At 39.1% G+C, this 22,471-nt stretch overlaps 1 non-coding gene across 1 annotated transcript; it reads right to left on the bottom strand.

Moving 5' to 3' along the window:
* Positions 1–18,759: 18,759 nt before the first annotated feature.
* Positions 18,760–18,866, bottom strand: LOC116134286. The gene has a single exon (XR_004128710.1). It is a non-coding gene; the product is annotated as a small nucleolar RNA R71 (small nucleolar RNA).
* Between the last annotated feature and the right edge of the window lie 3,605 nt (positions 18,867–22,471).

Below are 22,471 nucleotides of genomic sequence, written 5' to 3' on the forward strand. Positions count from 1 at the left end.
AACCAACGATTATAGAGCTTTAAAAGATGAAATCGATAACCTGATAAAGAGGGGTCATTTGAAATAGTTTGTCAAGGGAAACCAAGCTCGCGACAAGTAGAATGACCAGAGTGAACACGCTTCACCACCCCCGCCAGTCAACGACGTCATGGTAAGAATGATCTATGGGGGGCTTGAAGTTGTAGGCACTTCTAGGCATGCTCATGAGCAATATGTACAAGAAGCCAGGACAGACTTAGTTCCCCAAGTATTGAGTTGTGATGCAAGGCCGCTAAAGTAGCCTAAGACAAAGAGTGAAGTAATAGGCTTCATAAAAGAAGAAAGCGACCTGGTACCACCGTAACCATGATGTGATCATAATCTCAGTAAGGACTGGTAACAATAGGGTTTATCAGATAATGGTTGACGACGGTAATGCAGTCAACGTCATCTTCTTAGGAGCTTTCCAAGAAATGAGTTTCATTGCGTGAGTTCTGAAACAATTCCTATCACCATTGTATGGGTTCACTAGAGATAGCTTGGTTCCCAAAGGGACAATAGACCTATCTGTGACACTCGGGGAAGAGCCCTAGATAATGACAATTATGGCAAAGTTCTTGGTGGTCGACTACCCGACTACCTATAATAGACCTAAAAGCAGTCTCCTCGGTTCTATTTCAAGCTATGAAGTTTGCCACTTCGGATGGAATTGGAGTGGTAAGGAGCTGTCGGAAAGATTCTAGAGAGTGTTATAACAAAGCATTGGCTGTAGCTCGAAAATGGTCACTTCCAAAGACTATGGTCATTGTAGACATGGAGCCTAAGCCCAACCCCTTAGAAGACATGATTGATCCTCGCATCCATAAAGAGGAACCAGCATCTGGGTTGACTGAAGAGCTGCACGAGGTTCCCGTCAGTGAGGAAGACCCAACTTGCGTTCTGAAGATTAGGAACAATTAGGTGATGAGTTTGCATATAGGTTGATGTGGTTCTTAAAAAAGAATCTCGACGTGTTTGCTTGGGTACATGCGAACATGGTGGGGATCAGCCTTGAGGTGATTGAATGTCAACCTAGAAGTCTGACCAATCAAGTAGAAAAGAAGGCCGATGGACTTTGAGCGATCTCAAGCACTCAAGGATGTGGTTGATAAACTCTTGAATATCAACTTTATTAGGGAAGTGAAGTATCCAGATTGGCTCGCCAACCTGGTATTAGTAAAGAAATCAAATGGCAAGTGGCAAACTTGCATCGATTACACGAACCTCAATAAAGCTTGTCTTAAAGACAAGTTTCCGCTGCCTCAGATTGACCAACTAGTAGATGCAATAGCAGGGAATGCATTACTAAGCTTCATGGATGCGTACTTGGGATATAACTAAATCCCGATGTACCAGCCCGACGAGGAACTCACCTCATTTATTACTGACTGAGGTATCTATTGTTACAGGGTTATGCCGTTCAGACTGAAGAATGCTAGGGTGACCTACCAATGCTTAGTGAACAAAATGTTTGCTGAGCAGATTGGAAAAACCATGGAGATATACATAAATGATATGCTCATTAAATCAAAGGTCGTAGAGGACCACATCGATCACCTAGGGGAGATGTTTGGTATCTTGAGAAAAAATAGAATGTGACTAAATCCTTTAAAGTGTGCTTTCAGAGTGGGTTCTGGAAAATTCTTGGGATTCTTGGTGAACCAGTAAGGCGTTGAGGCCAACCTAGATAAGATTTAGGCCTTATTGAACTTGCAAAGCCCGACCAAGACAGAGCAAGTTCAGAGCTTAATAGGGCAAGTTTCCATACTTAGTAGGTTCGTTTCCTAAGCAATAGACATATGCCTGCCATTTTTTGAGACCGTAAAAGGCAATAAGGTTTTCAAGTGGACACAAGAGTGCGAGAAAACATTCCAGGAATTGAAGAGGCACCTAGGGCAACCTCCACTACTATCAAAGCTCGTCCTAGGCGAGCCACTCCTATTGTATCTCTCAGTCTCATAGTTTGCAATCAGTGCAGCTTTGATTCGCGAGGAAGGGGGAGCTTAGTGGCCCATTTACTATGTGAGCAAGTAGTTGCTCAATGCAAAAATGAGGTACCAAGAGATGGAGAAGCTTGCTTTCGAACTGTTTGTTGCGGCCAAGAAGTTACGACCATATTTTCAGGCGCACACCATGTATGTGCTAACTAACTTCCCACTCAAGAAAGTTATCTAGAAACCCGAGGCATCAGGGAGATTGATTCAGTGGACAATGGAGTTGAGTCAGTACGACATCAAGTATTTCCTGCGAACTGCCATCAAAGGCCAAGCACTGGCTGACTTTATCTTAGAATTCTCCTACCAACCTAACGGGGATTCAAGCTCGCTTGAAGCGAACACTTCTGATAGAACCAGTTTAGTGGAAGAACAACTCGACAGTTTATGGTAGTGGATTCTGTATGTAGATGGGTCCTCCAATGAAAAAGGAATGGGGCAAGGCTTCTGCTTGAAGGTCTTGAGGGGGATCCAATTCGGGCTGCGACCAGATTCGGTTTCGCTACCTCAAATAATGAAGCAGAGTATGAGGCTTTGCTAACAGGAATTCTCTTGGCCAAGGAAATGGGGGCAGAATCAATCAAGGTTTTCAGTGACTTTTAGCTTGTTGTACATTAGATCTCTAGGGAGTGCCAAGCTAAGGAAGAGAGAATGACATCCTATCTCCGGAAGATAAAATCTGTGCTCGAGCCTTTCAAGAGGTATACAGTGTAGCAAATTCCCAGGGAACAAAATTCAGTGGCCGACACTTTAGCTCGCTTGGCCTCGACAATGAGTAAGGATGCTACAAACTGCATTCCTTCCAAGTTTCTACAAAGGCCTAGCATCCTCGCATAAGAAGAAACAATAATGGCAACAGGGCAGAGGTTTAGCTTGACAGATTCAATCATGACCTACTTGAAAGATGAAATAGTCTCTAAAGAGAGAAATGAGGCAAGAACCCTCTAGGAAAAGTTAGCTCTCTTCACCCTCATTAATGAGAAGATGTACAAGCGAGGTTTCAACACTCCATTGTTGCGGTGTGTTGACCGCGATGAAGCGGACTATATCCTGAGAAAAATCCACAAGGGATCTATGGAAATCACGCCAAGGGAAGATCTTTGGCATACAAAGTACTTTGACAGGGATGCTATTGGCTGACAATTCATGAGGATACAACCAATTTTGTTCAGAAATGTGACAAATGTCAGAGGTTTGTCGACATTCCACTACAAGAAAACTGGCATTCTGCGTCTAACAAAATTAGACGCAGAAAGTCACATTTAGACGCTAAGCCATTTTTAGCGTCTAAATTCGGTTGTCGCGCCCTTAGTTGTAGTAGGTTGGTCGCAGATTCATAGCGCGTCTATATTGTGGTTTAGACGCAAAAAGTTTTTTTTTGGCGACTATCAAAATAGTCACAAATGTTGTTCAAAATAATCCCCCCATTTAGACGCTAAAAGTTGAAGGGTAATTTGGTAAAATTGTATAGTGACTAATCAATTAGTTGCAAAATGTTAGTTTTAGTGTCTAATAATTTGTCGCGAATCCCACACAAATTAGACGCCAAAGGTGTAAGGGTAATTTCGTCAAAGGCTTTCGCAACTATTTTATTAGTCGACGAATGTATCTTTTTGTGACCAAACTTTAGTGGCTAATTGTAACTCTTTTAGATGCTGAATGTAGAATCCAAACGTTTTCCGCGACTATTATATTAGTGGCCGAATGTATCTTTTGTTGACTAAAATTTAGTTGTTAATTATAGTAATTTTAGATGCTAAATGTGGAATCCAATAGGTCTTCGCGACTATTTTATTAGTGGCCGAATATATCTTTTGATGACTAAAATTTAGTAGTTAGTTATAGTCATTTTAGACGCTGAATGTGAAATCCAATAAGTTTTTGTGACTATTTTATTAGTGGCCGAATGTATCTTTTAGTGACAAAAATTTAGTGGTTAATGTTTACATTTTAGACGTTGAATGTGAAATCCAAATAGTTTTGTGACTATTTTATTAGTGCCGAATGTATCTTTTAGTGACAAAAATTTAGTGGTTAATTGTTATCATTTTAGACGCTGAATGTGAAATCCAAAATGTTTCGCGACTATTTTTTAGACGCTGAATATGAATCAATTATACTAATTACTTTTGCTACTAAAACATTAGTTGCAAAATGTGTTTTTTTGAGCATTTCATATTGACGTCCAACGGAATGCAATTATGCTAAATGACTTTTGCTACTAAAAATTAGTTGCAGAATGTGTTTTTTTTCAGCATTTCGTATTGACCTACATTATCATTCACATGAACAAATAATAGACACAATAAAATTTGATCACTAAATCAAAAATCATATTTTCATACATATATATATAGTCCATACATCGTTTTTATGCATGATGAGCAATAAAAAAAAAAAACACTATCACATGTGCATAACCCAAAAGAACAGCATCCCCCAATTTTCCTTTCTCTACCTATCTATCTGTGCATAACTAACAAAAAATGCCCACCCATGTACACCATCTAACACATATATGCAAACAATCCTAAAAGATGGTTCTACCCCATGTCAAAATACTTTTGTCCATACAAACAAAAAAAACCTTCAATACCGTTAGCATGTCAAGTGTCACCACTTCCAGTATTGGAAATAGCTGTACTGATGAGGACGAGTCATCATCACTTCGAGAAGGCAAGTGTTGTCGAGTTGGAGCTTTATCAGATTTCTCTAGTTCAAGGGCTTAGTTAGCTGCTTCCATCTCTAAGGATGAATTGTTGGTGTTCAAGGCTTTCTATTTTCTCTTTTTGCTGACAATAAGATTACTGGTCTTCCACTATTTAATCTTATTTTCTTGTGTTGCACAATGCACCTTACTCAGCTTCCTGCATGGATTGATGCTCATATGTGAATGCAAAATTCTTGTTAAATCCGGAAGCTTTACCCAGAACTTCCTCACATATCTCAGCTTCTGTTTTTTCACTTTCCCCTGCTTGTGTTTCCTCTTGTAGCTCTATCATTTTTTCCTACCATCATTGAATGCATAATCAATAAGTCAACCAACAACTAAATAGCAACATAAAGAATACACAGCAGCAAAGAAAATAAGTCTGATGGAGTAGAGAAGCAAGTATCTCAAACATTATCATCTAATACTAAAAGGAAATTTCTGACATAAAGTTTTTCTTATACACATATAAGCAACAGATTTACTTGTATAGTTTTAGCCGTGCACTTCTATGACATGCAAACATGGTAATTTTGTTGAACAAAAGTTTGGAGGCTATTCTGAAATTTGATTTGATGGATCTTGAGGAAAAACTTAACAAGATTCTATGGAATGTATAGATGGATTCTTTTTTACTAATTGGAGGTCAAAGTCTAATATTCAGTTCTACTAGCATATTGGAGTCCTACAAATGAAATTATATTGTTTATATAAAAGAGTACCTGTGGTAAAAAATTGTTTAGGTGTCAAAAGGTGTTTTGTTTATGTATTGTCAATTATGTTACCATCATACCAGCAAAAAATTATCAAATTGATGGATAACTGATGGTGTCAACAGTATTTATTTCTCTAATTGCTTTCCAATTCTCATTCAGTTCTCTATTACAAAATAAGTTAATGGATTCTTCATATCAAAAGTTCTGATTCAAAATGCATAGCCTAACAACACATTATAATTATAATACTGTAATTCTATGTATGTACACTGCCTACATGCAGCATTGAGATGAAACAAAGAGATTGATATCTCTGTATGGATCTAGGTTTTAGCTGTAGCATGAAATTGAGAGACAACTTAATCAAATTAATGCTCTGTAAAGGATATTAGATTCTTTGGAGGCATCTCATTTTTATTGTTGCAGAATATCTTAAAATTACTTCATAATTTTATCTTTTTAATTTTTTGCAGCTACTTCATAAAACCCCCATGTATCTATGTTTCTCGGACTGTAGTGAACTCAAAAATCATACTAAAAGTGGATACAAGTTTTTCCTACTAGCCATGATACAAGTTTTTCCTACTAGCCAACCACAACAAGTTATAACCATGATACAGTTTTTCCTACTAGCCAGATACAATTTTTTCCTACTAGCCAACCATAGCAAAGTTATAACCATGATACAAGTTTTTCCTACTAGCCAACCACATCAAAGTTATAAAAGTTTGGTAACACTCAGGAAAACTAAATGCCAATATCAAACAATGCATAAGCAGCAACATAATTACAGGTGATCAAAAGATGACGAAATGCAATGAGACTCAATAAAAACAATCCAGCATGGCATATGGAACAGTTACGAAAAATGATCAACTTACATATACGCTCTTTGCTTGTTCATTAATCCACCCTTTCTCCGCGCTCCAACGAGTGTCATGAAATAATTGTATGACCGACAGATTCCCCAACTTGTTGCGCCTTAACAATTCATATCGTCATTGACCATAAATTGAATAAATTGTAAACAGGACAACAATGTTGTATATTTGTATAGGTGAATCATATTAAATACCTTCTCCTTTTTGTTTTGGATAAAGTTCTTGGAACCACCGCGTGGTTACACCTCATCTTCGACCGATTCTCAGAGTAAGTTTTTGACCGTGCCTAACCCCACAAAATCAGGAAATTAAATACAATACATATAAACAGCATTAAAAGCCATGTTGACCTTACCTGAAACTTTTCACTCGAAAAAAGGTCACAAAGATATATCCAATCATCAGGATCTTTAATTTCTTCTGGTCTATTCTGTATGCTTCCTCCTTAGTAGCATATGCTTTGAATTTCTTGTGTAGGGCACTCCGGAAGCTGTTGAATCTCTTACCACATTGTGCTTCAGCCATTCAGTACATGGGGCTCCTTGACATCAATGTCAACTTGGTCTAAATTCATCAATAATGTACATGCATTAAACTTATATGGGTATTATATATTATTTTCGTAAGGAGTATGACAATATGGATAATGATATTAAACTACATTACCGTGATCCAGCAATCATTTGTTTTTCGACATCGTACGAACTTTCTTCCAAGTAAGCACTCTTACGGGGCAGTTCCTTCTTGCAACTATTCCTACCTCAGTACTCACTTTGATGCATTTACTCCAGTAGGTACTCCATCTTCTTTCTGAAAGTCTACATGCAACTTTGACTGCGCTGTTTGTAGGAGTCTTTCACATCCACACTCCTCTATCTTCTCTTCTCTGTTCTTCGCCACTATATTCTCTACAAATCAATAATGCATCAACAATTAATCACTATGTTATCACAAGACGGTTTACATGTTGGTAAAGTAAAATGTATTCTTAAATTTTAAACAACATTGTACTCGATATCTAATATCCAAGTATATTTCAGTATGCTTATATGGACCATATCATAACTTTACCAGATTTGTAGCAATTTCAGGTGTCGGTACAAGACTATGATCTCTCTTGAACAGGGGGTGCCGGGGGGGGGTGGGGTGGGTGGGTGTTGGCTGGTGGTTAAAAAGCCGGGTGCTGAGCTGACGGGGCGGTGGTCGAGTGGGGGTGTTGTGGGTGTGGGTTTTGGTGGTGGGGGTTTTGGTGGTATGGTGGGGTGTGTCGTTGGTGTCGTGGGGAAAGGGTGGTGGCGTCTGGGGTAGTAGGGGTGGGGGTGCCGTTGATTCTGGTTTTTGTTGTCCTGGTGGTTTTGGGGTGGGTTTTTGGGGGTTGGCTGGTGGCTGGGTGGCCTGTCTGTGGTTGGTGGCGGTTGGCAGGTTGTGTGTCGGGGGGGGGGCCGTTGGTGATGTTTGGGGGGTTTGTGAGGGCTGGTGGTGGAAGCGTGTTGGCGAACAGTGGTTTGCAACATAAGAGGAAAGTGTGGTCGGGGAGCCGGGGGGGTAGGCGTGGGTGGAGAGGGGGGGGTCGTTTCTGGGAGGGGGGCTGGTGGTGGGTTGTGTATGGTGTTGTGGGGGGAGAGGCCAGGAGGTTGAAGTTCTCGGTAGGTGGCGCGGGACGGTCAGGTTTGGGAATGGGGCCTGGAAGGATGTGCGTGGGGATGGGTGTGTGTGGGTGGTACTGGGGGGGGTGACGCGGGGGCGGTGGGTCTGGGGGGGGTGGTGATTTGCTGTGTGGCGGGGTAGACCTCTTTTCTTTTTGGGTGGGACAGGTGTGCCTAGGATAGATTGTGTGGTAAGGTTGAGTGGAGGGGCGTCGGTGTGAGTTCGGGGGGGCATGGACCACAGAACCAGCAGAAGGTTGGGGGATCGTGTGTGGGTTTTGTATTTTTTTGGTGTGTTTGTTTTGGTTTGTTTTTGTTTTGTTAGTGGGGTGGGTGGGGTGTGGTTTGTGGTGTGTGGTGTGTTTTTTGTGAGAGGATTTTGGCGGTACTGCCTTTTTTGTTGTATGAGATTTTCAGTGGTAGTTGTTGTAGTTCTGTGTCTTTAGGTGTTGGGTATTCGGTTATTTGGTGGGTTGGGCGGGGTGCCTCTCGGTTTTGTTGCGTGTTTAGAGTCGAGAGTTTTTTGGGTTTTTGTGCTGTCGAATTGCAATTAGGCGAGAGGCTGGCGAGGGGGGCAAATTGATTCTGAGGCACGATGGGTGTTGTTTGGGTGTGTGTGTGTGTTGCGAGCGGGCGGTGTGTTTTTTGTTGTTTTGCTGCGCCCACCGGGGTGGGTGTGGGGGGTCCGCAGATGAGAGGGGCCTGGCGTAGGCTGTGTTTTGTTGCTCCTCTCTTGTTTAAATGTGGCATGCACAAGCATAGCAATAGCCTGGCGAGTAGTGGCCACCGTGGAAAACCAGCGCGCGAAACAAACAATGCCGCCGCTGCGGCATGGGGGATCCCATCGCGGGACCGCCATGTGCGATGAACGGTGCACCACGGCGCAAGGAGGCCAGGGGGTAAGCATCAACAGAGAGACGGGTAGCTGTGAATAGCAGGAGACAAGGCGCAGGGGCGACCACAATGCCCAACAGAAGCAATGAGAGAGAAGCGTGGTTGTGGACCTCGGGTTGGGGGGCAGCAGGCAAAACCAATGACCGTGAATAACAGAACCCGAAACACCTGAACATATTTGGAGCTCGAACACCCACTGAATGCCATAAAAAGCATGACACCAGCATGCTCGGGCCCGGCATGGGCCAGCCCGGGGGCCACATGTGTTTGTCTACGTGAGGGGTGTGTGGCAATGTGGATTGGGTGTCGTGGGTGTAGGGAAAAACGGGGTGGTCAGGGACGGCAGTGGGACAATGGTTGGGGGGGACAAGTGGTTATAACATTTCGACACGGGCGAAATCAGGACCACCAATAGAAGTGACAGTTCCTAGTCTGTATCATTGCACGTCAACATGCAAGGTGTTCATCTACACAAAACATACAATTCCAAATCATAAGCATAACCTAAAACAATAAACCTGTTTTGATTTTATAAACGATAAGGCACTTACATGATCTGCAACCATTAGGAAAATACTGTTTGGTGATATGTTACACAAAAAGGCCTCCAACTCTTTTAAGTGCTCTGGTTGCATAAAGAAAAGAGACAATTAGGTTATAATGCTCAAGTTATATACAGTTAAAACATTGTTGTGTTCAACAGGTTTCAACTAAACTTAAAAAGGGACTCACTCTAGAAAAGGTTGCAGTTCTTCACAATTGTTCAAGACGTACCAATGAGCCTTTGCATCATGTGGGGAATTTGATTAACTTCCGTTGAACCCCATGGACGAGCTTTTGACAGAAAAACTGATAATACTCCTTCTGGTTGTCCATGCAAACTGTCATCATTTCTCTCTACTCGATTAATCTAATTTCAATTCCCCAAGATACATGAACAAAATGTCAGTGCTTCTCACCAAATAACCCTCCGCAATAGAGCCCTCCGGTCTAGCTTTGTCTAACATATTTTCAATTTTCCCAAAATCTTTCAATTGGATACATCCACCGATATCCAACGGACCACCCAATTTAGCTTCCAATGGAGGTGTAGCCAAATGAACATAATATCAAAAATGCAGGAGGAAAACCCAAGCTTACAAAGAATTAGGACTATCTTGTTCCAATCTATTTAGATCATTTACAGACAACGTCCTAGCACAATTGTTGGAAAAAGTAGGACAACTCACAGTGCAGTACAAACGCTGACGCAAATGGATATCTAACGCAGCATTTTGTACAGACATGGACATCATACTCTTAACCCATGAACTGCCGTCTTCACATGACATATCGGAGTTACTGTGCATAATGTGACTCATTATTCAATCGGCACGATTGTCTTTATAATGAATGGACGTTAACTAAACACATGGAACAATGCTTCCAGCTTAAATAAACATGCTTGTGTGTTTCAAATATCTATCACCATGAGGTTGCAAATGTAACTCTGCGTGTATGTTCTATCAGCACAATCCAGTCTAGCTTTATCAATATCTTGATTCCCTTCCATGTTCAATATGTACCAATGATGTTGTCACATATGTTTTTTCAATGTGCATCACATCAAAGTTATGTCTGATTTAATTTATCACACAGTATTCCACTCAAAGAATATACTTTTCTTGTCCAATTTGATGCACCAGGACTCTGTTTCCTTTCTACCTCTATCAACGATAATAATTTTTCCCAAACGCACTCATCACATGAGATTGTTGTTCATGAATTTCATCCCTGAATATAGTTTTGGCGGAGATCTAATTTCTCTTTTCCCAGCGAATGCTTGCTTCGCCTCCACCGATGATTCTGGAGACAAGAATCGCCAATGTCCCATGTAGCATATTTACTTCGCAACAATTGGGTGAAGTATTCTCATTACATACAGGACAAGCCTTATAGCCTTTGGTTCTCCATCCAGACAAATTGCCTAGGCGGGAAAATCATTAATGACCACATCACAGCGGCGTGTAAACAAAAATGTTCTCCCCAAGCTGTATCATAAGTCTCTACACCATCAACCCATAACTCTTTAATTCTTCAATCAATGGACACAAATACACATCAATATCTCTTCCAGGTGCTTTAGGCCCTGGAATGAGCAATGACATCATACAGTAAGGGTCTTTCATACACTTCCATGGAGGCAAATTGTACGGACAAGTACCACTGGCCCATGCTATAAGATAGACTCATGTTCCCAAAAGGATTAAAACCATCAGTTGCAATACCCATCCGGACATTTCGGGCATCTTGTGCAAATGAAGGGTATATCTGTCAAATTCTTTCCAAGATTCAGAATCAGGAGATGCCTCAAACATATCTTCTGTATTTAATCGTTTTTCCTTATGCCACACCATACTTCAGCTGTGTGCCTTGACATGAAGAGTCGTTGGAGTCTAGGTTTCAGTGGGAAGTAACGCAAAACCTTATGTGCAATTTTTTTGCCCTTTCCATCATTAATCTTATATCTAGGTTCATCACATACAGGACATTTATCAGCATTCGCATGCTCCTTCCAAAATAATGCACAACAAACCTACATGCATGTATTGATTCATAGCCTAAGCCTAATTGTTGCATAATTTTTACTAGCTTCGTAGTAGGATTCGTTGAGATTGGATCCTTTAGGCAACACACTTTTTATCAACTGTATATTAAGGCACATGATTTATCAGTCATGTGAGTAAGACTTTTATTGCAACAATTTAACTATGACCTCTAGGATTGACATGTTGGTGCACCCTGGATACAATTCTTGTTGAGCATATGTAAACATGTCATCAAATTTCTCATAGTCTACAGTCCTAAAATTATGGGTTGTACTACCGACACTATTTGATGAATCCCCATCCTAGCATGTTTACTGACCGACCAGAGATCATTAGCATGTCCATGATGTCATCATCTCTTCATATTCATTGTGACTTCGTCGCCAGACCGACATCAAATTGGTTCCAACATTCAAGTGTCCCCGTGAAAAGTCCAATACATCGTAACTTCTTGAAAACCCATGTCTATACAAATTAGGCTAATGGTGTATTATCATGTGATCTGTATTCAAACAAGATCTACATGGGCAGCGGGTCTTACCCTCAGTATCCAAATGTTGTTTGCAATGTCTATGAAGAGTCAATTCCTTTTATTCACTGCGCACAACCTATTAGACAACCAAATCCATCTCATCCATTGTGACCTTCTAGGTTCGCAAACAAAACATAAATCACTATCATAAATATGTTCTATCACAAAGACAATACTCAACCCAAATAAACCACATTCATCCAAGAATATAGTACTAGTGATAATGTAATGGGTATAACGATCAATAAATTAATTAATTATCAATTTACGTACTTACCTTGTTTATGGTTTTAGTAGCAGTGGTGCCCGCACTCTTCTTAGCCTCGGTCTTCAAGTCAACTTTAAGATTCTTAAAACCTTTTACAACAAAATAATTGGTGTTAATTTATAATTATCAAGAATATGTCATTTTCCTATATGAAAATAAATACCACACTCTAAATTAAATGAATCAGCAAGCAAAGGCTAAAATAAAGTCAAAGGAACCTGACCTGCAAATTATGCTAATTTAAAATAATCACCATTGAAGGGAGAACTAAATTAGAATTTTGAATTCGCTTAATAAAATTTATATATATAATTTAATTAAGGTTAAGTTGAATAAATAAACCCATAATATAAATAAAACCTTGCAAAGAAAGGCTACCTTTTGTGTGCTGAAAATGTCTCTGGGAAAAGCCATATCAATGCTTTTCTTTCAACTTGAGATCAAGAATCAAATTAAAAATCTTTTTATTTAAACAATTTAAAACACTAAATAAACAAGTTTTATTTTATTTATAATTAATAACATCACTCTTTTCATTGTATTTCAGCCTTAATAATGTGTGTGTCGTGGCCCTATCTAGTTAAGTTAGTAAACAATAAAAAAACTAGAGATAACAAAGACAGAGGTCAGGTTCCATCACATTCCATCTGATAGAACCTGACCTGCAAATACTCCCAGCAAGAATCTGTCCAACAATCCACAATCAAATCCAGAACCAGAATGAAGTAATTCTCTATATATATCACAAACATTACATCCAGAAATAGCATGTCCAGACCATGTTCAGTCATCACCAACAAACAAGACTCACAGCATAAAAGCTAAGTACAAATAAGAAAATATACCTAAAACTCTATAAAAGAGAACCATTAATCCAAATTCCATGGGAAATGAGAATATCAGTTTAATATTGGAAAACGAAGCAAATGTACACACTAATCACCAATTCAATCCTACAAGATTTAAGATTTATAAATACACATGATTTATGTGCAATCTGATGCAGACTGCAAGTTGAATAACTGTTTCCAACTGCACTCTATGATATGAAATCTACATATATCATAATGCAGGTAATTGCAATTTCATGACCACAGTGAAAGAAGAAGAACCAGCTGGTAGTGTTCTGTATGTTATACAAGAACGACAACAACAATGATAAAGTAAGTAATTATCATATCAATTACAATGCACATTTGACTAAAGTCGGATCACTTTAGTCAGGAATGAGCAAGCATTAACCTCTTGGAGGAGCAAACCCTCTGATTTGATGTAAAATAAAATAGCATATAACTAAAACTGCCCTTGATTTGCAATTGTAAACTTACAAGGATGCTCGGTTCATTTTCAAGGCAAATTACAGTATTTGGTAAAATCATCAACCTCAGAGCATACTAAATATATATATATAGAAATGGATGTATGACAATTTAGACTTCAAATCAAGAAGTTTATTGTGGCACATTCTTCAGTAAACCGAATAGAAGCTACTGTCGTTGGTTCTAGTTCTACAACCCATAATTAGCTTATTTTATCTTCATAATGATCACAAGCAGCACCAATATTTTAATAGATATAATTAGCAAACACTAGAATGATCCAAGAAAAAGAAAGCATGGCACAAATGACTTTGATGTAAAATAAATTGGGGATATTCATAGAAGAAATTAAATAAGCTACAAAAGGGAGTTGTATTTTGCGCACAGAATGTACAAAGATTTAGAACCCAGTAGAGCTGAAATCAGATAACAGTTTCCTAACACAATACATACCAAGTCTGACGTGGTGCATCAATCCATCAAATGAGGCAACTGAAACTTCTTCTATTGGGGTAATCGCCAGGATTTGCGTGGAGAAGAAATTCGGAATTTGGGAAACAGGGAGGGATTTGCGTGGAGAAGAGAAGAGGTAGGTAAGGTATGAGATAGGAATTTGGGGAAATTGTGTAGGGATTTGCGTGCGTGGAGAAGATTGGGAATTTGGGGAATTTGGGGAAAGGTTTAATTTGGGGAAATAGGGTAGGGATTTGCGTGCGTGGAGAAGATGGGAATTGGGGAATTTGGGAAAGGTTTGCTTTTATAGGTTAGGGTTTTTTGTAAATAACTTGAAAAGAATGACTAGTAATTAGTTGTTTATTTTAAATATAATTATATTTTGCAAACAAATCAATTGTACTAAATTTTTAGTCAGCAAAAATTAGTTATAGTTGCAAGTCTGCGACAAATAATTTTGGGAAGATGAATTTTTCAACTTAAATTGGCAACTAAACCGAATTTAGTTGCTGTATATAATTTTTTGCAACTAACACAAACATTTGTCGCTAAAAATGCCTCAGGGCCCTTGTAATTATTGTCCAAATATGGGATATTTTGGTAATTTAATTTTTCTGTAACTAATCATAATAGTTACTAATACATTCTCAATTAATTGCAACTAATTTAGCAACTAAAGGATAGTTGCAAAAAAAGGTTTTTTTGTAACCAATAATGTAGATGCAAAATAAAATATTTTAGATGCAAATTGTCAAATTATGGAGGGAAAAATGGTCAACCAAAAATTGTAACTAAATTTATTAGTCACTAAAGCAACTTGTTCTGCAACTAACAAAATAGTCGCAGAACATTAACTTTAGACGCCAAAAGTTGGAACATGTGGACCCCAAAATTGAGTTGCTCTTTGTCCGACTAATGGCAATTCAGTTGGTAAATGTAGCCTTTTTGCAACTAATTCTGGTTAGTTGCTAAAAAAATGGTTGCAGAATGTCATTTTTCTTGTAGTGTTCCATGAGCTCCACCCCAATAGTTGACAACTTTGAATAGCCAATGGCCGTTTGCAATCTAAGGAATTGATTTGATAGGCTCGCAACCTCAGGGAAAAGGAGGAGTGAAATTTGCAGTAGTTGCAGTTGACTATTTCACTAAGTGGGCGAAAGCCGAGCATTTGGCGACAATAACATCGATCAAGTTGAAGGACTTTGTCTCCAAAATCATTATCTGTAGGTTCAAAATCCCTCACACCATTATCCCTGATAATGGAAAGCAATTCGATTGTGTGGACTTCCAATCATTTTGTGAGAAGCTTGGCATAAAGAAAAGTTTCTCAGCCATTTATTGACCTCAAGCCAACAGGCAGGTCGAAGTGTTAAAGAAAGTGATCAAGCACACTTTGAAGAAAAAGCTTGACTCCTTCAAAAAGAGATGGTTAGATGAGCTACCTGAAGTCTTATAGTCATACAAAACCACGACTAGAAGCTTGACAGGCATGACCCCATTCTCACTCGCTTATGGGTACGAGGCAATGGCCCTGGTTGAAGTTGGACTAAGTTCATTGCGAAGAGAAATCTTAGACAAAGATAACAATGAAGAGCTTCTACGCTTAAAGTTAGACCTAATTGAGGAGCACCGAACTAAATCCCAGCTAAGAATAGCCTCGTATCAACAACAAGTGAAAAAGTACTTTGACTCGAAAGTCAGAAACAGAAATTTCAAGGTTGGGGATCTAGTCCTAAGAAAAGTTGTTCCCGGAGCAAAAGACGTGAACTTGGGGGCACTTGGGCCTAAATGGGAAGGTCTTTTCCGGATATCAGAAAAGCTCACATCGGGAACCTTTCACCTAGAATATTTAAACGGTATAGCCGTCTTACGAGCATGGAACGTCGAGTATCTGGGGAGCTATTACCAATGGGTAGTTTGGGTCTAGTTTGTTACTTTTAAATTTATGATTCTTATTGTTAGCACAAGTTGTAAGGCCATTTATGGTCGATATGTTTTCAATAAATGAGACGTATTATTCAATATGTCATTTTATATTTTAAGTGTTCATTGAGATCGCAATTAGAACGGTTATTGCCGAAGAAACTCGAAGTCTAAAGCTCGAAAAGGTGGCCTAGTCATATAGCTGAGCCATAATTCGAGCTCAAGGGTATATTCCCCGACTTGATGAAAAGCAACTAAGAAAACAATCAAGAAAAGCACGTCAATGAGAAAGTAAAAAATAACTCACCGACTAAGACTCGAGATAAGAAACTAACCCTAACTTGACGTCGTCATGAGAAGACTCTCAAGATCTAGTCGAAACGTTCTTAAGAAAGCACACAACGCATAAGTTAAAAGAAAAATTTGATTTTATCAATTAGTTCGGTGAGACGGACTACTATGACTTCATAGAAGAATAAAAAAAGTAGTAAATAAAACATCGAAGAATATGATTGTAAAAATTTCCCTTCATTGATTGTTCATTTAATAATTCAAGGAAAAAGCATAAATAACACTAAAAAAGACTGGCACTATCAAGCCTAATCTAGTGTTGGAGTTGAAGAAGGATCTATTGGGGGCTATTTTAGGGCATGAGTGTCCTTCCTAGCTTCAGGGTCTGTGGTGGGAGCCGAGAGTGGACCAGGCAAGGTTACATCCTCGACCACAGGCTTCTCTTCGACCTCATCCTCACCATTGATAATCCGAGGATTATACTATTTTATTTAGGATTTTTGGTCGGATTTTAGATACTTCTTAGTTCGTTAATGCCTGAATTGCTACTTAATTCTATATATTTTATGTTTCAGGCCGAAACATGCATTTTTAGCAAATAATGAGCGAATTGGGGTTTCTGGACCCAGAAGCAAGCGAATCTCAGAATTTGGGAAAGTTCTGAAGCAGATTTGAAGCACTATGAAGTTTGTTCCCATGGGAAAGCATCGAAGATCGAAGATTCAAGCAAGGAAGCAAGCGGAGGGCAATTCTATAAATTTAGAATTTTCCAGGAAGGTTCACTGCGGCGAAGTTTATTCTTCGCCGCGGCGAAAGAAGCTAGGAACGAGATTCACTTTAGTTCGTCACCGCGGCGAAATTTTTTCTTCGTCGTGGCGAAGTCTGTGAAATTTTGTTTTCTCCAAAACGCACAGTTTTATTTTAGAAAAGGTTTTTACATTTTTGGGGGAACTATATAAGAAAAACTTTGCCATTTTGGTCGAGGTTCATCTGGTTTTCGTTTGTTTTAAAATAGCTTTTACATTTGGAGAGAAGATTTGAGCTTTAATCTTGTGGATTCTTCAATTAGGGGAGATCTCTACTCTTTTCTCTTTATTTCAATATGTTGACTACTGTGTTTATTGTTTCTCTTGCTGTTTGTGTTAGTTTAGTTATGAACTAACCCATTTTGGGTTAGGGTTTTGATGTAATTCGGATTTCTATGGATTAATCAATTGATTATTGTTGCTTTTATATTGTATTGCATAGATTGTGTGATTATCCGATTTTTATTGATTTTACTTGTTGAACATGATGAGATTGAGAAATGAATCATGTTCAGCTTCTTGGATAATCACCATTGTTATTTTGAATGCTAGAGATAGATTTGAGAAACAATGAAATCAATCTAGGATTCTATTAACCTAATGAACTTGGATTTGTTAATCTTCAAATTGTTGGGTGCGGAAGATTAATAGGGAAAGTAGGAATTCATAGCCTGAGAAGGTATGTTTTACAACTTAGGGAATTCGGTTTACAATACGTGCATGTGAGTGTAAAAGTAGCATAATCCACATAATTAATCCATAGAGTCCTAATGAAGTCAAACCCTAACTGTTTGCTTACATTGATATTACTCTTGTGTTAAATCTTGCTTTCATAATTTAGTTGTTTTTACATTTAGTAAATTTTGCTTTCAGTTTAGTTTTATATTCTCCCATAAATCCAAACAATTTTTGGTTTCTCCAACTTGAAAACAAATAGGAAATTCAGTGCTTAGCAACCAATCCTCATGGGAATGATACTCACTCATCACTTTATTACTTTGTGCGACTAGTGCACTTGCTATATTTGCATGTTGTAGTAACAACACAACAAGTTTTTGGCGTCGTTGCCAGGGATTGATTTTTGTGTTAACATTGAGTTTTTCTCGTGTTAGCTAGATTGAAGTTTATTTTTTTTTGTTTTAATTGTGTGTTAGTTTAGTTTTTGTTGTTCTTTTCTGTGAGCTTGTGTCACACTTTTTTCTCTTTCTATGTAGTTTATGCGAAGAGCAAGACGTCAGCCAGTGGTTCCTGTTGATCCAGAATTGAGAGAACCACAAGAAGACTTAACACAGAGAGAAGAGAATGAGAGGCTATAGTTGAACTAGAGGCCATAGTTGCTGAGATGGCAGAAAATAGAACATTGAAGGAATTCTCAGTTCCCTCAGTTGATGGTAGTGGGTCAAGTATTACTAGACCAGCTATACAAGCCAACACTTTCGAAATTAAGCCGGCAATCATCCAGATGATCCAGCAATCGGTATAGTTCAAGGGAGATTTGAAGGAAGATCCAAATCTGCACATTGCAATTTTTTTGGAGATTTGTGATACTTTCAAGTCAAACGGAGTGTCAGATGACGCCATCAGATTGAGACTGTTCTTGTTTTCATTGAGGGATAAAGCTAAGGGATGGTTAATAGCACTACCATCAAGAACGATCACAACGTGGAACGAATTAGCATAGAAGTTTCTGACCAAATTCTTTCCTCCAGCAAAATCAGCGAAATTGAGAAATGATATCACATCTTTTATACGGGAAGAGTCTGAATCATTATATGAGGCATGGGAAAGATACAAGGAACTACTAAGGAGGTGTCCACACCATGGGTTGTCAGTTTGGATGCAAGTCCAAACGTTTTACAATGGATTGGTGGTTAATGTGCAAACCATGGTGGATGCAACATCGGGAGGAGCATTGCAAAATAAGACACCGGAAGAAGCTCATGAGTTGCTTGAAGTTTTGGCAAGTAACAACTATCAAAGACCTAATGAGAGGGTGCAGTAGAAGAAATCTATTGGTCTTCATGAAGTTGATGCATACACTGCCATTTCAACCCAACTCACAGCACTTTAAAAGCAGTTGGGAAGTATGCAGGGAAACTCTATTCAAGCACCTCAACTAACGTGTGATTTTTGTGCAGGTAGCCATTTAAGCAGTGAATGTCAAGTGGGGAACACGTTTGCTTCAGTGTCTTCATCGTCAGAATAGGTTAACTACCTAGCAGGAAATCAAAGGCAACCGAACAATCCGTACTCCAACACATATAATCCTGGTTGGAGGAATCATCTGAACCTATCTTGGGGCAATGAGAATCAACAGAATCAGCAGGACAATCAATGGAACCAAAGAACGATGCCAAACAACCAAGCAGGGGTGAACAATCAACTGGGACAGCAAAGAGTGACAAAACTGGAGGACATGTTTGGAAAGTTTATGCAAAAGACCACAAGTTTCATGAATGAGACCAGGACAAATTTCAAAAACCAAGGGGTGTCCATTCGGAACTTGGAAGTACAGGTGGGTCAATTGGCTGATAAGCTAAATGAGATAACAGGGTTCCCTACCAAGCAACACAATGACTAACCCACGTGAGCAAGCAAATGCAATAACACTACGGAGTGGGACAGTCTTGGAAGAGGTGGAACAATCAGGGAAAGAAGAAAGCCCATCAAGAGAAAGGGAAGATTTCGATGAGGAAGTTGACAAAGAAATAGTTGTTGAAGAGAAACCAACCAGTTATAGGGAAGATGAACAAAAGCGGGAAGAGAGGCAAAGACAAAAGAAAGAGAAATTGCCATTCCCCGAGATACCACTAGAGTTGGCACATCACACTCCCCCCGTGCCTTTTTCTCAGAGACTCAAGAAGAAAAATCAGGATAAGCAGTTTACCAAATTCATTGAAATATTTAAAAAACTGCATATTAACATTCCTTTTGCAGATGCATTGCAACAGATGCCGAGCTATGCGAAATTTCTCAAGGAGATTTTATCAAACAAAATGAAGTTAGAAGATGAGGAAACAATGATGCTCACGGAGGAGTGTAGCACAATTCTACAGAAGAAGCTGCCCAAAACTTAAAGATCTAGGGAGTTTTACGATTCCTTGTATTATGGGAGACATTACTTTTGAGATAGTTTTATGTGATTTAGGTGCAAGTATCAATCTAATGCCTTTTTCTATTTTCAGGAGATTGGGAATTGGTGAAGTGAAGCCAACGACCATGTCGTTGTAGCTTGCAGATAGATCCATAAAACATCCGAGGGGTATATTTGAAGATGTTTTGGTAAAGGTGTGTAAAGTAATTTTTCCGACGGATTTTGTTGTATTGGACATGGAAGAGGATAAGGAAATGCCTCTCATTTTGGGAAGACCATTTCTGACCACTGGAAGAGCTCTTATTGATGTGCAAGAAGGAAAGTTATTGTTAAGAGTCCAAGATGAAACAGTAACGTTCAATGTTTTTGAGGCTATGAAATTTCCATCTGAGTCGGATTCATGCTTTAGTGTAGACGTGGTGGATGAATTAGTAGCAGAGGCTATTGAAGAGAACACTCCGCAACTACCTTTAGAAGCGTGTATTGCCCAATAAAAAACAATAGAGGTAGATGAACCGACGAAGAATGAATATGCTAGATTGTTGGAAGCACTTCAGCCGATGGTTGAGAGCCAAGATCTAGAATTTGAGGAATTTAATTTTGAGAAAGAGAAGGAAAAGGAAAGAAATGAAGAATCTCCAAAACTTGAACTGAAGCCTTTACCTTCTCACCTTAAATATGTATATGTTGGTGAATCCGAAACCTTCCCAGTAATCATCAATTCAAGGTTGAGCAAATTAGAAGAAGAACGGTTGATTCAGGTGTTAAGGGAACATAGATCAGCAATTGGATGGACTATTTCAGACATTAGAGGCATCTCTCCATCGTTTTGTATGCATAAGATACTTATGGAAGATGATGTCAAGCCTAGGGTTCAACCACAACAGAGATTGAATCCTTCGATGAAGGAAGTGGTGAGAAAGGAGGTGGTGAAACTTCTAGATGCGGGCATAATTTATCCTATTTCTGATAGTCCATGGGTGAGCCCGATGCAAGTGGTTCCAAAGAAAGGTGGTATCACAATGATAAAGAATGAGAGCAATGAATTGATACCAACTAGGATAGTCATGGGTTGGAGAGTGTGCATTGACTACCAGAAATTGAATGAAACGACAAGGAAGGATCATTTCCCACTTCCATTCATCGATCAAATGTTGGAGAGATTGACAGGGCATGTTTACTACTGTTTCCTAGATGGTTTTTCAAGATATAATCAAATCGCCATTGCTCCTGAAGATCAAGAGAAGACAACTTTCAGTTGTCCCTATGGCACCTTTGCGTACAGAAGGATGCCTTTCGGATTATGCAATGCACCGGCCACATTTCAGAGATGCATGATGTATATCTTTGGTAACATGGTGGAACGGTTCATAGAAGTTTCATGGATTACTTCTCTGTTTTTGGTTCATCTTTTGATAATTGCTTATCTAATCTTTCATGTGTTTTGCAGCGACGTCAGGAGACGAACTTGGTGCTTAACTGGGAGAAATGCCACTTCATGGTACAAGAAGGAATTGTACTCAGTCACAAAATTTCAAAGGATGGCATCGAAGTGGATCGAGCAAAAACAGAAGTGATAGAAAAGCTGCCACCACCTGTAAATGTTAAGGCAGTTCGGAGTTTCTTGGGGCATGCGGGGTTTTATAGACGGTTTATCAAGGATTTTTCTAAAATCTCTAAACCCTTTTGCAATTTAATGATTAAATATATTGCTTTTGATTTTGATGATGAATGCATGCATGCTTTTCAAACTCTTAAGAAGTTGTTAGTGTCTGCACCTATTATTGCAGTTCCCGATTGGGGACTACTGTTTGAATTGATGTGTGATGCTAGTGATTTTGCACTAGGAGTAGTATTAGGACGGAGGAAAAAGAAAGTGTTGCATGTAATTCAGTATGCTAGCAAGACACTTACTGATGCACAATTGAATTACACCACTACTGAAAAAGAGCTATTAGTTGTGGTTTTTGCATTTGACAAATTTCGTTCTTACTTGCTAGGTGCTAAGGTGATAGTCTACACGGATAATTCGGCACTCAAACATCTATTGGCTAAGCAAGAAGCAAAACCACGACTAATGAGATGGATACTACTACTACAAGAGTTTGAGTTGGAAATCCGAGATAAAAAGGGGTCGAAAAATGTGGTGGCGGATCATTTGTCAAGGATTGAATGACCAAGTTAGGGAAGTGAAGAGGAACCCCAAATCAAAGAAACCTTTTTGGATGAGAAATTGATGAGAGTGGAAGAAGCACCGTGGTATGCAGATTTTGCAAACTACTTGTCATCAAGAGTTCTCCCAAATGGAATGACCTTTCAGAAGAAGAGGAAGTTTTTC

Source organism: Pistacia vera, unplaced genomic scaffold, assembly GCF_008641045.1.
Source record: "Pistacia vera cultivar Batoury unplaced genomic scaffold, PisVer_v2 Contig108, whole genome shotgun sequence".
Taxonomy (NCBI): domain Eukaryota; kingdom Viridiplantae; phylum Streptophyta; class Magnoliopsida; order Sapindales; family Anacardiaceae; genus Pistacia; species Pistacia vera.